The following is a 12,950-nucleotide window of genomic DNA, read 5'->3' on the forward strand; positions in this document are numbered from 1 at the left end:
TTACTCAAAAGATGCGTATGTTGCTTGTATATTTAAAAATTGTAACTAGGTTAAAAAAAATGCTTGAGTCCCACTTTCTTTCTCTAGGACTTCCGTGAACCAAATTCCATTGTCTTCTAACACCAAATGTTCTGTAGAACAGAGGTTTGTCCGATCTTTTCCCCTTTACGGGTGGCGTAAGTCCTCCCCTCCTTCCCCAAAACATGCCAAAGAATCTTGCTTCACCTTTGTAGACCAGTAACCCTACCCGCAGACCTAATGTATTGCTGTTGATTAGTCTATGTCAAATTTTTCTTAGATAAATGGGTCCTTTCAAACTGCAGATTCAAGTCTTCTCTTACTACTACTAAATAAATAAGCATTTGGAATATTTTGTTTCTTTCTGTGACAATTTCCAGGAGTAATGTTTCTTAAACATACCTTTTGCTATTTCTCCAGTCCCCTGATGTCAATTCTCTTTTTCACACAACCACTTGTGTATTGTGTTAGCTATCCTTTGTCTTCCGTTGCTCTCAGTTTCTTTCTAAGCCTTCTTAAGTTTGCTCATTTGTATTACATTTTGTTTGCTTTTCTCAGTGTTGTCCATATGCTACTTTGAGCTACTTTAATGGAGCTTTTATTTCTATAATAGTAAAAATTTATTTTCCTCTTCTTCTCCGAAGTCTGTTAGTTTATGTTTCATCTCCTTCTGTTACCCTGCTATATTTTTCCCGAATTTTGTATATTTCTTCTCTGAGCTCTTGTTTTATAGACACCATCGAATGGAGCATTACTTTGCTGTGATTTTTAGTTGTATAATGGTGCTCATGTTTGACCACAATTTTCAACTGTTCTGAGGTATTACTTTTCTGATGAGTTTTTTGTTTTGTTTTGTTTTGTTTTTTTGGTCTGCCATTTATTTTCCCCCTTTCCTCATTCTTCCTTCAGGATCCTTGTATAATTACCATTATAATTTTTACAGTTTGTTATAGGTTGCCGATTACAAATTACTGATGCTTGGTATTAGTTATTGTTGGATAATCAGTTCTTTTACACCAGCTAATTGCAGAAATTTCATAAAAAAGGGATGAAATTTCTAGAGTATCTGGTTTACAGTGAGGTCCCTCTGACATAGGATTTTGTGCCAGTGAAGTGTTTTGCTTGTTTGTTGTTTTGTTGCCATTTGTTTTTTGTTTGGGTTTGGGTTTTTTGGTGTCTACGTATCCACAGGCAATCCAGACTGTTATCTTTCGTGCTCCCCATAACAGAGTCTCTCTACACCTCTTCATGGGTAAACTGCTTCTGGCAAATATGGCGGGTCTGTGTGTTTCCCTTGGTTCCCAATTAGCTGTGCTTGGTTTTTCCCTGTGAACACGCTGGGAGCTTTGCACTCCAGGTGCCCTCTCTCTTGACACCCAAGCCCGTGTTTTACCTGCCCTAAATCTGGCCACCCTACCTCACACCCTGTGCTTCGGCATTACAGCTATCCCCTCGTCTAGTCAAATATGGAGTTTGCTTCTCTGTTTATTTTTATTTTCAGATATTTTTAGAGAGGAGACTGGAGGAAAACTACACTGCGCCATTTTAAACACAGATATCTCCTTTTCTTTATAAAACACAGAATGATTGTTGATTTTTTTTTATTATTGCATAAAAATAAAGTGCAAAACCATGCATATCCCCAGTGTTTCATAATCGGGCCCCAGCCTGTTTCTAGACCTCATCTTGCTCCTTCCTCACAGTACTGCTGTACTGGCCACAAGACAATTTTATACAGCATCCATGGAAAATATGTTTCTCTTGAAATTCATAACATATATAACTTTTATAAATAGATGATGTAGAACAGTCAGAGGCCAGCCTGATCTTTTCCGCCTTATAGGTGGCTCACATCCTCCCCTCCTGTGCCCCCCAAAACTGCCAAAGATTCTTGCTTCTTCTTTATAGACCAGTAACTTCACAAGATGTGTACTGCTGTTGATTACTCTAGGTCAAATTTTATATAAAATGTGTTAGTCGTACTGGATAAACATTATCAAGATAAAAACAGGACTTAGATCTAGAAAGAAAACACTTATTAAAGGGTGATCAGAACTGTCACAGAGAGAATATTTGACAAAACAAAACCAGGTTCTCCCCTGAAGACATTGGAATGTATGAATCAAGAAGTCCTAGATTTTGCATAAAAAAATAGTTTCTCCCTTTCTCCAATTCCTTTATCAATCTGAGATCTTTTTTTTTTAAGAAACTGTTTTTATTGAATTATACATATAGGTAAGTGTATAAATCATAGGTTTACAGCTCAATGAGTTATCACAAAATGAACACACATTTGTAATCTCCACCGGTAATAAGAAACAGAGCATGACTGGCCCCCCAGAAGCCCTACATGGGCCCCTTTCCAGCCAGTACTGTTTCTTTCACCACGGAGGTCTCCAATATCCTAAACTGCTAATTATACCATGTGCTTTGGGTTGGGCTTTTTTACTTAGCATTATGTTTGAGATTTATCCATGTATTTGTTTAAAGAAGTAGTTTTTTCATTTTCTTTCTGTATAGCATTCCGTGTGTGAATATATCACAACTGATTTATCCATTCTACCATTGACGTGAACTTGGGTTTTCCCAGCTCAGGAGTACAAAGATGTTGCCAATATGCCTTATTTTACATGTCTTTTGATGAAGATATACACACATTCCTGTTGTGTATACCTTAGAGCAGAGCTGCTGAATAATGGGCTCTATATGGCCAGCTTTTAGTAGACACAACTTCAGTTTTTCAAGCTTTATCAAGTACAAGTCTCTTCTGGAAGGATTATATGCCTGGGGTCAATTTGCATCAAGAGCTTATATATCAATTACTTTGGGGCCATAACAAACCACACCAGAATGCAATGGCTTAAAACAACTATTTTGCTGTGATTCATGATTCTGTAGGTTTGTCATTTCAAAGGCTAAGCCAATCAGGTTATTCAGTGGCACTACTCAGATCAGATGGGATGAAATGTCCTCACTTACGCCTTGGCTGAACCATCAATCTTCAGCAGGCAAACTTGGGCTTTGCACACAGGGCAACATTCCAAAAACACAAGAGCTGAAGCTGTAATACCTCCCAGGCCCTAGGCTAGAAAGCCATATGACCTCACTTCTTCTGCATCCCATAAGTCAAAGCCCATGCAAAGGCCAATCCACATTCAAGAGCAGAACACTAAACTCCACCTCTTGATGGGAAAGCCAGTAAAATATTATGCTTTTTTTTCCCCAAGCTACTATCATCTTCCATCTGAATGCATTATTTATTTTCCTCTCTCATGTAAAACTCACTCACCCTACCCCAGGAATGCCACATGTCTCATCAAATTGGGTCATCATCCTCAAAGTGTAGGATCTCACCATCTGCATCAGGTCCAAAGGAGGCGTAGGTACCCTGGGGGTACCTATCCTCCAGTGCAGCTTCCCTCAGTCTGGGTAGCTTCATCAATTAAAAAAGCAAGTTTTCTGCCCCACCCCCAAAACCCAAAGTATTAGTAAAGCAGGATAACCACAGTAGATACTCTTAATCAAGAGGGGAAATTGGGAGAGGCATTGAAGTCACTGTTCCATGGCAATTCTGAAATACACCAGAAGTAGGGGATGTTTCTTGATTGGGGTCCGTTGCTGATCCCTTGGTACAGAAGCATCCAGTCCATTTCTCTTGGAGACTCTGAGCTCTACACCCCGGGGTCTTGGCTTGGCCTTCTGAAACAACTTCTCTTTTCCATCAGAAATGGCCCATTTTGCAGCTGAGTAGCTTTCTCGGTCTGCAGCCTACCTGCGGAGAGTGGGGAGCCCATTTTGACTGTCTCTGTCCCCTTGAGACTAAACTGGCCATGCTTCTGCCAGCAACATTCTCTTTAAAATTTCGTGGATTTCCTGTGACTCCAATCCAGGTCTACTCAGTGAGGGCAAAAGTCACATTTACAATTCTTTTTGAGACAAGTCTCTTTCTATTAGGGTCCTAAGTCAGGCAGTAGTGTGACAATGCTCTCTTGTCCGCTGAGAGAGTCGAGCTGGCCCTGCCTTCAATCTTCCAGTGATCTTGAGTATGACATTACAGTCACCCACTTCATTTGGACCTGGGCCCCAGGCCTCATTTCATTTTGAGAATTTTCATTGTCTATGGACACTGGGGGAAATACGCAATTTTATTTTCCAGCCCAACAACTCTTGGATCCTTTATATTGTCTCTAAATTTTTCTTGCAAATTAAGTAGTTTGCATTTTGATCTCATCTGTGTCTTCCTCTACCTTATCATATGCATTTAGGACCGACCAACTGACACTTGCAACATTCTGCCTGACGAGTTGTTTAGCCCAATCCAAAAGTTTATTAGCAGCATGTCCCATCTTCCAACTTATCACAGACAACAGTTTCACAAACTGTGGCACACCACATAATGCCACCTGCCGTTCCCCCAGATTGCCAGAGGAGTTTCCTCCCGGCTTTTCCAGTCTCCACGAGCACTTGCTTTGCACACATCCAGTCTTTACTGAGTTTTTTCACCACTGTCTGATCTTTCTCTGGGGCAGGATTGTCTATTCAGCTGGTAACCTTGAGAGATGAGGTCATATCTCCCTGGGGACAAGGAGCAGGCTTGGTTGCTGCTTGCTCCAAAAGTCGCAGGTTCATAAATAAAATATTCAAAAGTGGGGGTGGGTACCTGAGTGGCTCCACCAGTTAAGTGTCCAACTCTTGATGTTGGCTCAAGTCATGATCTCAGGGTCCTGGGATCGAGCCCTGCGTTGGGCTCCTTGCTCAGCAGGGTGTCTACTCCTTCCTCTCCCTCTGCCTCTGCCCCTGATTCATGCTTGCTCTCATGCTCTCTCTCTCAAATAAATAAATAAAATCTTTTAAAAAAAATTTTTAAAAAGCAAATTGTGTATTCTTATCATGAAAATTTTATCTTCTGGGCCATTTATCAATCTAGCAACAGAAAAATGTCAACAACTGGCTAACTTCACTGGTTTACACAATTTCTAGACAAGCACTGTAATTTTTAACTCTGTGGCTCCCAAATATGTCTGTCTCACAAACTAATAAGTAAAAGGAAGAACAGGGATATCCGAAGGGGAAGAAAGGATAAATAGCACTCATACAAGGAAGACAAATACTGTACGATCTCACTTACATGTGGCATTTTTAACAGTCGAATTCACAGAAACAGAAAGTTCATTGGTGGTGCCAGGGCAGGGGGGTAGAGGGACTGGGGAGACATTGGTCAAAGGATACGAACTTCCAGTTCAAAGGTGAGTAAGTTCTAGGGATATAACATACAGCATGGTGACTACAGTGAACGATACCATACTGTATACTTGAAGGTTGCCAAGAGCAGATCTTAAATGTTTTACCACAAGAAATAAAATGTTACCTACGTGAGCTGATGGATGTAATTAACCTTACTGCAGTCATCACTTCACAATATATATGTATACCAAAGCACGCTGCACACCTCAAGCTTACACAACATTATATGCCAATTATATCTCAAAAAAGCTGGAAAAAAGATTCATACCATATGCCAAGGAACTGCAAAAAGTACCTTACTGATGTTTCGGTGAAACCTTGTTGTAACTGTTGTGGTATTAATTTTCTAAGAAATACCGCGGCTGAGTGCCTAGGAACGCAGGCTCTGAAAAGAGATCACCTGTGTTCACAGTTTAGCTTGCAGGTAATTAGCTCTGAAACAAGGAGTAAGTCACCTTCTCTGTGCCTTTGTCTCCTCATCTGTAAAATGGGAATTTTGGCTCCTATTTCATTGGGTTTTGTGTTATTTGAGCTCAAAGGGTTAACACACGTAAAGTCCTCATAACAGTGCTTTTTCGTTTCAATAAATAATATCTATGTCAAAACTAGTAGGGAGGTGAAGAGGTTGAGAGAAAAATGTTATAATGCGCAGGAGCGAGAACGACCATTTGCGGTAGTCAGCAAATTCCAAGAAACTGGGGTGAAGAGCTAACATACCCAAATGCCTGAATTTCCTGATAATTAAGAAACTAACTCCAGAAACTTCTCTTTCCTTTTGCTCCATCTGCTTTCTAACATATAGGAACTTTACTCTTTTGATCATAGATTTCTAGCTTCCCGAACTATGAGACAATATGTTTCTGTTGTTTGAGCCCCCCAATCTGTACGGCCAGTGGTACCGTGTGATGGCAGCCCTAGAAAACAAGTACGAGATACTAGGCCAAATGTTTTCTTTCTTTTCTTTTTCCTCTCTAATCAAAGTAAGACATAGGGGTGCCTGGGTGGTTTGGTTGTTAAGCGTCTGCTTTCGGCTCAGGGCATGATCCCAGAGTCCTGGGATCAAGCCCCACATCAGGCTCCTCCGCTATGAGCCTGCTTCTTCCTCTCCCACTCACCCTGCTTGTATTCCCTCTCTCACTGGCTGTCTCTTTCTCTGTCAAATAAATAAAATAAAATCTTAAAAAAAAAAAAAGAAGAAGAAGACATAGTACCGAAGTGCTTATAATGACAAGTAACACCTTCCTGCCCCATCCCTCCCTCTGTTGCACCCGGAAGAGCCATTTATTTATTTATTTATTTAAAGACTTTATGTATTTATTTGAGAGACAGAGAGTGAGGACGAGTGGAGGGAGGGGTAGAGGGAGAGGGAAAAATAGAATCGCCACTGAGCAGGGAACGCTATACGGGGCTTGATCCCAGGACTCCTGGGATCATGACCCAAGCCAAAGGCAGATGCCCAACCAACTGAGCCACCCAGGCGCCCCTGGGAGAGCCTCTTAAAGGACTCTTACATTGCCATTTCCCCAAATCCCTTCCCACTTTCCTGGAAATGAGCTGCTGGGTTTCTCATTTTTGCTCAAATTATTCTGATATGAAAACTCCCCATTGCAGCCCATGAAACTCCTATGCCATGTCTATGCGTCATGGATGGGTTTTTTCTGCATTTGAACTACTTCAAGTCAGTGTCCTTTGGAAAGAGGTTTGTTTTTTTGGAAGTCTATTTCACGCAGAAGGTGCTATAGCCAAGTGAAAATAGCACCGACTTCACACTCAGGCACTCCCAACTCCCTACCCTACGTGCCACTAGCCAGGCTACTTCAATGCTTGATTCGTGGTCACCCTGTTTTAAAAATGGATGTAGGGGACTGATATGTCAAAATATTAAACTAAGTGTTCTTCCTTTCTTCTTTTGTTAATTATTGCACTGTGAAATATGAAGCCATCACAGAGCTGTATGTCCAAAGTAACCACGACCCAAGTCAGAAGAAAGAACATTGTCCTGCTCCAGTGATGTTCGACATCACCAGCCACTAAGGGAATGCAAACTAGGACCGTGATCTATCACTACCTGCCCCACCAAAACAGCTCAAATTCAAAATAACTTCAATACCAAATGCTGCCAAGGATGCAGAGAACCTGGCTTCCCACACATTGCCGTGGTAATGTAAAATGGCACAGCCGCTTTGGAAAACACTGGTAGTTCCTTATAAAACTAAACATACAATCACCACACAAGCCAGCAAGTGCACTCCTGAGCATTATCTCAGAGAAGGGGAAAATGTGTCCCCACTAAAGCCTGTTCACAAATGTTTATAGCAGCTTTCTCCATAATGGCAAAAAATTGGAAACAACCAAAATGTCCTTGAGCAGGTGATTGGCTGACCAAACAGTGATAGAGACACAAAGTGAAATACTACTGAGCAACAAAAAGGAACAAACTACTAATCAGAACACCAATGTGGGTGGATCCCAGAGCATTATGCTGATTGGAAAAAGGGAATCTCAAAAAAAAATCATATATTGTACAATTCCATCTATGTAATGCTCTCAAAATGATGAAATTGTAGAGAAGGAAAATAGATTCATGGTTGCCGGGGATGGATTGGGGGACAGGATGTGGGTGGTGACTAGGAAGAGCCAGAACAAGGGAGATCTTCGTGGTGACAGATCAGCTCTGGACGGCGTTGGTGGAGGTGGATACTGGAAACTTCACATGTGATAAAAGACTGCAGAACTATATACAGACATGTGCCAACATCAGTTTGTGCTATAATTACTTTGGTTGGAACTATTAGAAGAAACTTGGTAAAGGGTCTTCAGGACCTTCTGTACTCTCTTTGCATCTTCTTGTAAATGTGTAATAATTTGGAAATAATTTTTTTAAATTCTGAAGTAGCCACCACCGAAGTCAAAAGATAGGACAGTACTCTCGCTCCAGAAGTCTCCTGCCCCACACACTCCTCCCCACCCCGAACCCTCCACGCGGACCCTGTGGCAGTCAACTCTTGCTTCGTGTGATATATCCATCTCTACATGTTTCCCTAAAAATATAGTGTATTTTTTGCCTAATTGAAACTGGATACATTGGAAGCCATCATATGGAATTTTTTGAACTTGGCTATTTGCCACTAAACATCCTGTTCATGGGTTTCATCCATTACATGGGTGGCTATAGCCCTGTATTCCATCAAACAAATATGCCAAAATGTATTTGCCCATCTCATTGCAGTTGGCTTTTGGGGGTGTTTCTAGTTTGGGGCTGTTATGAGCAATGCTGTCGTGAACACTGTTATACCCTAGTGTACATGTGTATGCCTTTTTCTAGAGAACATACCCCCCCCCCAAAGAAACTGCTGAGTCCTGGGGTATGTTTATTTTTGACTTTACAAAAGAATGGTCAACTATTTTCAAAAGGGTTGTACCACTTGTCGCTCCCATCAGCTGTGGGAGGAGTTCTTGCTGCACTTTTTGCATACTAAAAGACAGACTTTAGCCATTCTGGTGGATGCATAATTGGGTCTCATTGGAGCTGAAACTTGCATTTCCCTGACATTCTTCCTTTGAGCATTGTTTCATTTATTGGCCACTTGGATTTTCTCTGCTGTGAAGTGTCTGCTCAAGTTTTTGCCTATTTTCTACTGTGCATCTTTTCCTTACAGATTTGTAGGAAATGTTTACACACTCTGAATACTAACATTTTGTCTGTGGCTTGTCTTTTCTCTTTTTCCTGTTTTCCTTCCCCTGACTCAGCGTGGATGATGCTCCCCTTTTCAGTCAAAGCCATCCACTACCTCTGGTAAAAAGATGATCAGTAATAGAATCAACAGCCAAAAGATGGAAACGACCCAAGTGTCTGTTGATGTATGAGTGGATGAATAAAACGTGGTGTGTACATACAGTGGAATATAATTTAGCCATGAAAAGGAAGGAAAGTCTGACACATGCTACAATAAGGAGAAACCTTGAAGGCATTGTGTTCAGTGACATAAGCTAGTCACAAAACGACAAATACTCTATGATTCCATTTATATGAGGTACCTAGAGGCAGGAAAGAGAATTGTGGATGCTGGGGGCTGGGGACAGGGGCAAATGAAGAGTTAGCGTTTAATGGGTCTGGAGTTTCATCTTGGAAAGATGAAAAGAGTTCTGGAGATGGACGGTGGTGATAGCTATACAATCATGCGAATGTGCTTCATGCCACAGAAGTACACTTAAAAATGATGAAAACTGTAAATTTTATGTGTATTTTATCACAATAAAAATGATATTACTGGAATTGTTTTTAAAATAATGTTTTATGCACATAGAAAGAATATCTGTGCATTGAAAAAATAGGCATGTAAAAATAACTAAAATTTTTACATTTCCACCATTCAGAGACCCTCAGTGTGGTCTACTAGACCTAAAAATGGCCTTATACTGTAACGGTGTCTCATAATCCGTTTTAATGAGTACATTTCTACATTAAACTTTTTCCAATTGACCTAAACATGTACAATTGTTTGTTTTTAGAGAGGGGTGGGCAGAGGGGCAGAGGGAGAGGGAGAGAGGGACTCTGCGCCCAGTGCAGGGCCCAACTCGGGGCTCCATCTCACGACCCTGAGATCATGACCTGAGCCAAAATCAAGAGTCCGACGTTTAACCGACTGAGCCATCCAGGCACTCCTGTACAATTGTTTTAAAACAATTTTTAAAACAGCCAAAACCTGTTTTTTTTTCTTTTTCTTTCTTTTTTTTTTCTTTCCTTTTTTTTAAGTCAGAAAGCAAAGCTCTGAAGCGGCCATCCATGAAGTTTATCCTTAAACAAGAGCTTGGGAGGACCCGAGACCACCTAGGGGAGCACAAGAAAACCAGCGAGGGTTGAGAAGGGGAGACAGTGTGTCCCCAGCTCCTGGAGGAGCAGAGGGGCCTCAGGACAGCCTGGCCCTATCCAGGTGAAGGCGTTTAGTCCCGGCACTGAAAGTGGGCTGGGGACCTCCGCCGAAGCTAGCGACCACCCCTGCCATTCACGAGCATGGCCTGTTGCTCTGCTAAGGAGCTGTGGTAGTTTTGCTGCGTCCCCAGAGGGCCTCCCAGGCAACAGTGAGCAAGGTGCCAGGTGACCCCCAGCAGCTTCAGACTTGGCAAAGCCCATCCGGACTCGTCTAGGACCTAGGACGCGTGCGTATGTTCCTGAATGCACCCCGATTCTTGAACAAAATGCCACCTATCTCCAACAGTTGTTTTAAGGATGCAGTAACACCCCGAAAGCACCCAGAAGGACGTCAGTCTCAGCGCTGTGGATGTCCATCTGCCTCCCTCCTAGGCAGCCCATCTCTAACTTCAATTATACAGTAATTGGCAGAGTGCCAATGTCACCTGGACAAAGCGTCCTATTCTCTGATAACTCAGAAGCTTACAAGAAAGGAAAAAGACACAAGTAACAACATTGTGTGAGTGCAAGTGATGAGGTTGACTCTCCTAAACATGGCGATCTGACTGAACAAAATTCCCAGCATGGAAATTTCCATACTGTTTTGAGCAACGGTGCGATCACTGGAAAAAGCATACAGTCTCCCTACTTTGAAGATCAGTCCTCACTTAGGTGTGTAAACACTTGTGCCTGTCATTCCATTTTCTAAGTCTTGTTATTATGTAATTGGCCTCATGAATATCCTATTTGTCATTGCCTAAGGTGCTTTAAATTAGTTTTTAAGGTCCTCAGAAATCAGTAGGCCCACACACACAAAAAAACCTATCTGGACTGCAAAATTTTCGTTTTTATGTTTACATTTATCAGTTGAATCTCTTCCATTACTAGGCAACAAAGAACACCAGGACTTACTGAGTAAATACCAGGTATACGCATTGTTATAGGCACTGAGGTGTTACAAAGGAGAAATCAGACACGGTCCCTTGACTTCTGGTGTCTGCGATCTGACCAAAAACATAAGACAGCTTACCAGTGAAATCCACAGAGCTGTGGAGGAAGGGTCCACTAGAAATACCTTTAACAATTTTTACAATTCACATAGACTTTCACAAGGACAAATTCAAAAGGAAAATATTTTAATTAATTTTTTTAGGTTCTTAGCTCTATTCACATTTGTCATGATTTCATTAAGCTTTCCTTTTCATGTTTGCTTTAAGTTTTACTACACCATATTCATTAAATTTAAGAGGAGATGAGACCAAAGTGAAATGGGTCCCCCCCCAAAAAAAAATCTTTCGAAGGAAAGAAGCCTGGCAATGACATCGGTTTTTTTGAACTGCATAGAAACCATTGTTAAAATCTTTGCATTACAATATTTGCTCATTTAATCATTCAATGGGAACGTGTCTTAGAGGGAGCTATGCAGGTTTTATGATGCCCACTTTACATAAAAGAAAGTGTACATGAAAGGCCATGTGCTTTTTCCAAAATCTCCCCACAAGTCATAAAAGCAGAAATCAAGTGTCCTGCCTCTCAGTCTTTTGCTGTGCCCACTTCACGCTATGTTCACTTATTTCAAAACACTGCGTTTCCAGCTTCTTTTCATAGCTGATTAGATATGCCTACAATGGCTCAGGAAAATATCTTTATCTCCTATGTCCATGCTTTCTCAAAGGATACCGGCATTCACACAACTTCAGAGCTGGAAGGGGTCTTTGAATTCTAGTCCAATGTTCTCATTTTACAGATGAAGGCCCTGGGGCCCAGAGGTTAAGAAGCAACAAGAGCAACAAGACCACAAAGGCAATCAACAGTGTAAAAATGGATTCTACAAGAAAAGGTTAAAGACACTGAAATTGGTTCCCCTAAACATATAATTTAATAATGACCTTTGTGTATTAGAATTATGGTTCAAGATAAGGAAGGTTTTTCTTTTACTTCTCTCTGTCATTACTAAAAGCAAAACAAGAAGGAATGAGTTTTGATTACAGGGAGCAAAAACTGTGAGGCTGAATATAAAAAAGAATTTTCTGGCAGTCAGGATAATAAAAAACGGAGCTAGGAAACCTAGAGGTAGAATTTACATAACCTACAATTCACCCACTTAAAGTACACCATTGTGGGCACCTGGGTGGCTCAATCAGTAACGTATCCAATTCCTGGCTCCTGATCTTGGCTCAGGTTTTGATCTCAGGGCTATGAGTTCAAGCCCTGCATTGGGCTCCATGCTGGGTGTGGAGCCTACTCAAAAAATAAATAGGTAGAAGATAGATAGATTGATAGATGATAGATAGATAGATAGATAGATAGATAGATAAGATAGAACAATTCAACGGTTTTTAGTATATTCATAGTTGTGCAACAATAAATGGAACCCATTTTAGAACATTTTAATCAACTCAAAAAAACTCCATATGTTTTAGCTATCACTCCCTGCACCCCCATCTCCCCCAACCCTTGGCAACCACTAATCTACTTTGTCTCTATGGATTGGCCTATTCTAAATATTACATGTAAATAGAATCATATAATATGTGGTCTCTGTGACTGTCTTCTTAGCATAATGTTTTCAGAGTTCGTTCTTGTGGCGTATATCAGTACTCTATTCCTCTTTATTGCCAAATAATACTCCACTGTATGGATAGACCACATTTTGCTTATCCATTCATTGGTTGCTAGACATTTGGGTTGTTTCCACCTTTTGGCTTTTATGAATAATGCTGCTATGAATATTCATGTGCAAGTTCTTGTGTGGACATATGCTTTTATTTCTCTT

Source organism: Ursus maritimus, unplaced genomic scaffold, assembly GCF_017311325.1.
Source record: "Ursus maritimus isolate PB19 unplaced genomic scaffold, ASM1731132v1 scaffold_10, whole genome shotgun sequence".
Taxonomy (NCBI): Eukaryota; Metazoa; Chordata; class Mammalia; order Carnivora; family Ursidae; genus Ursus; species Ursus maritimus.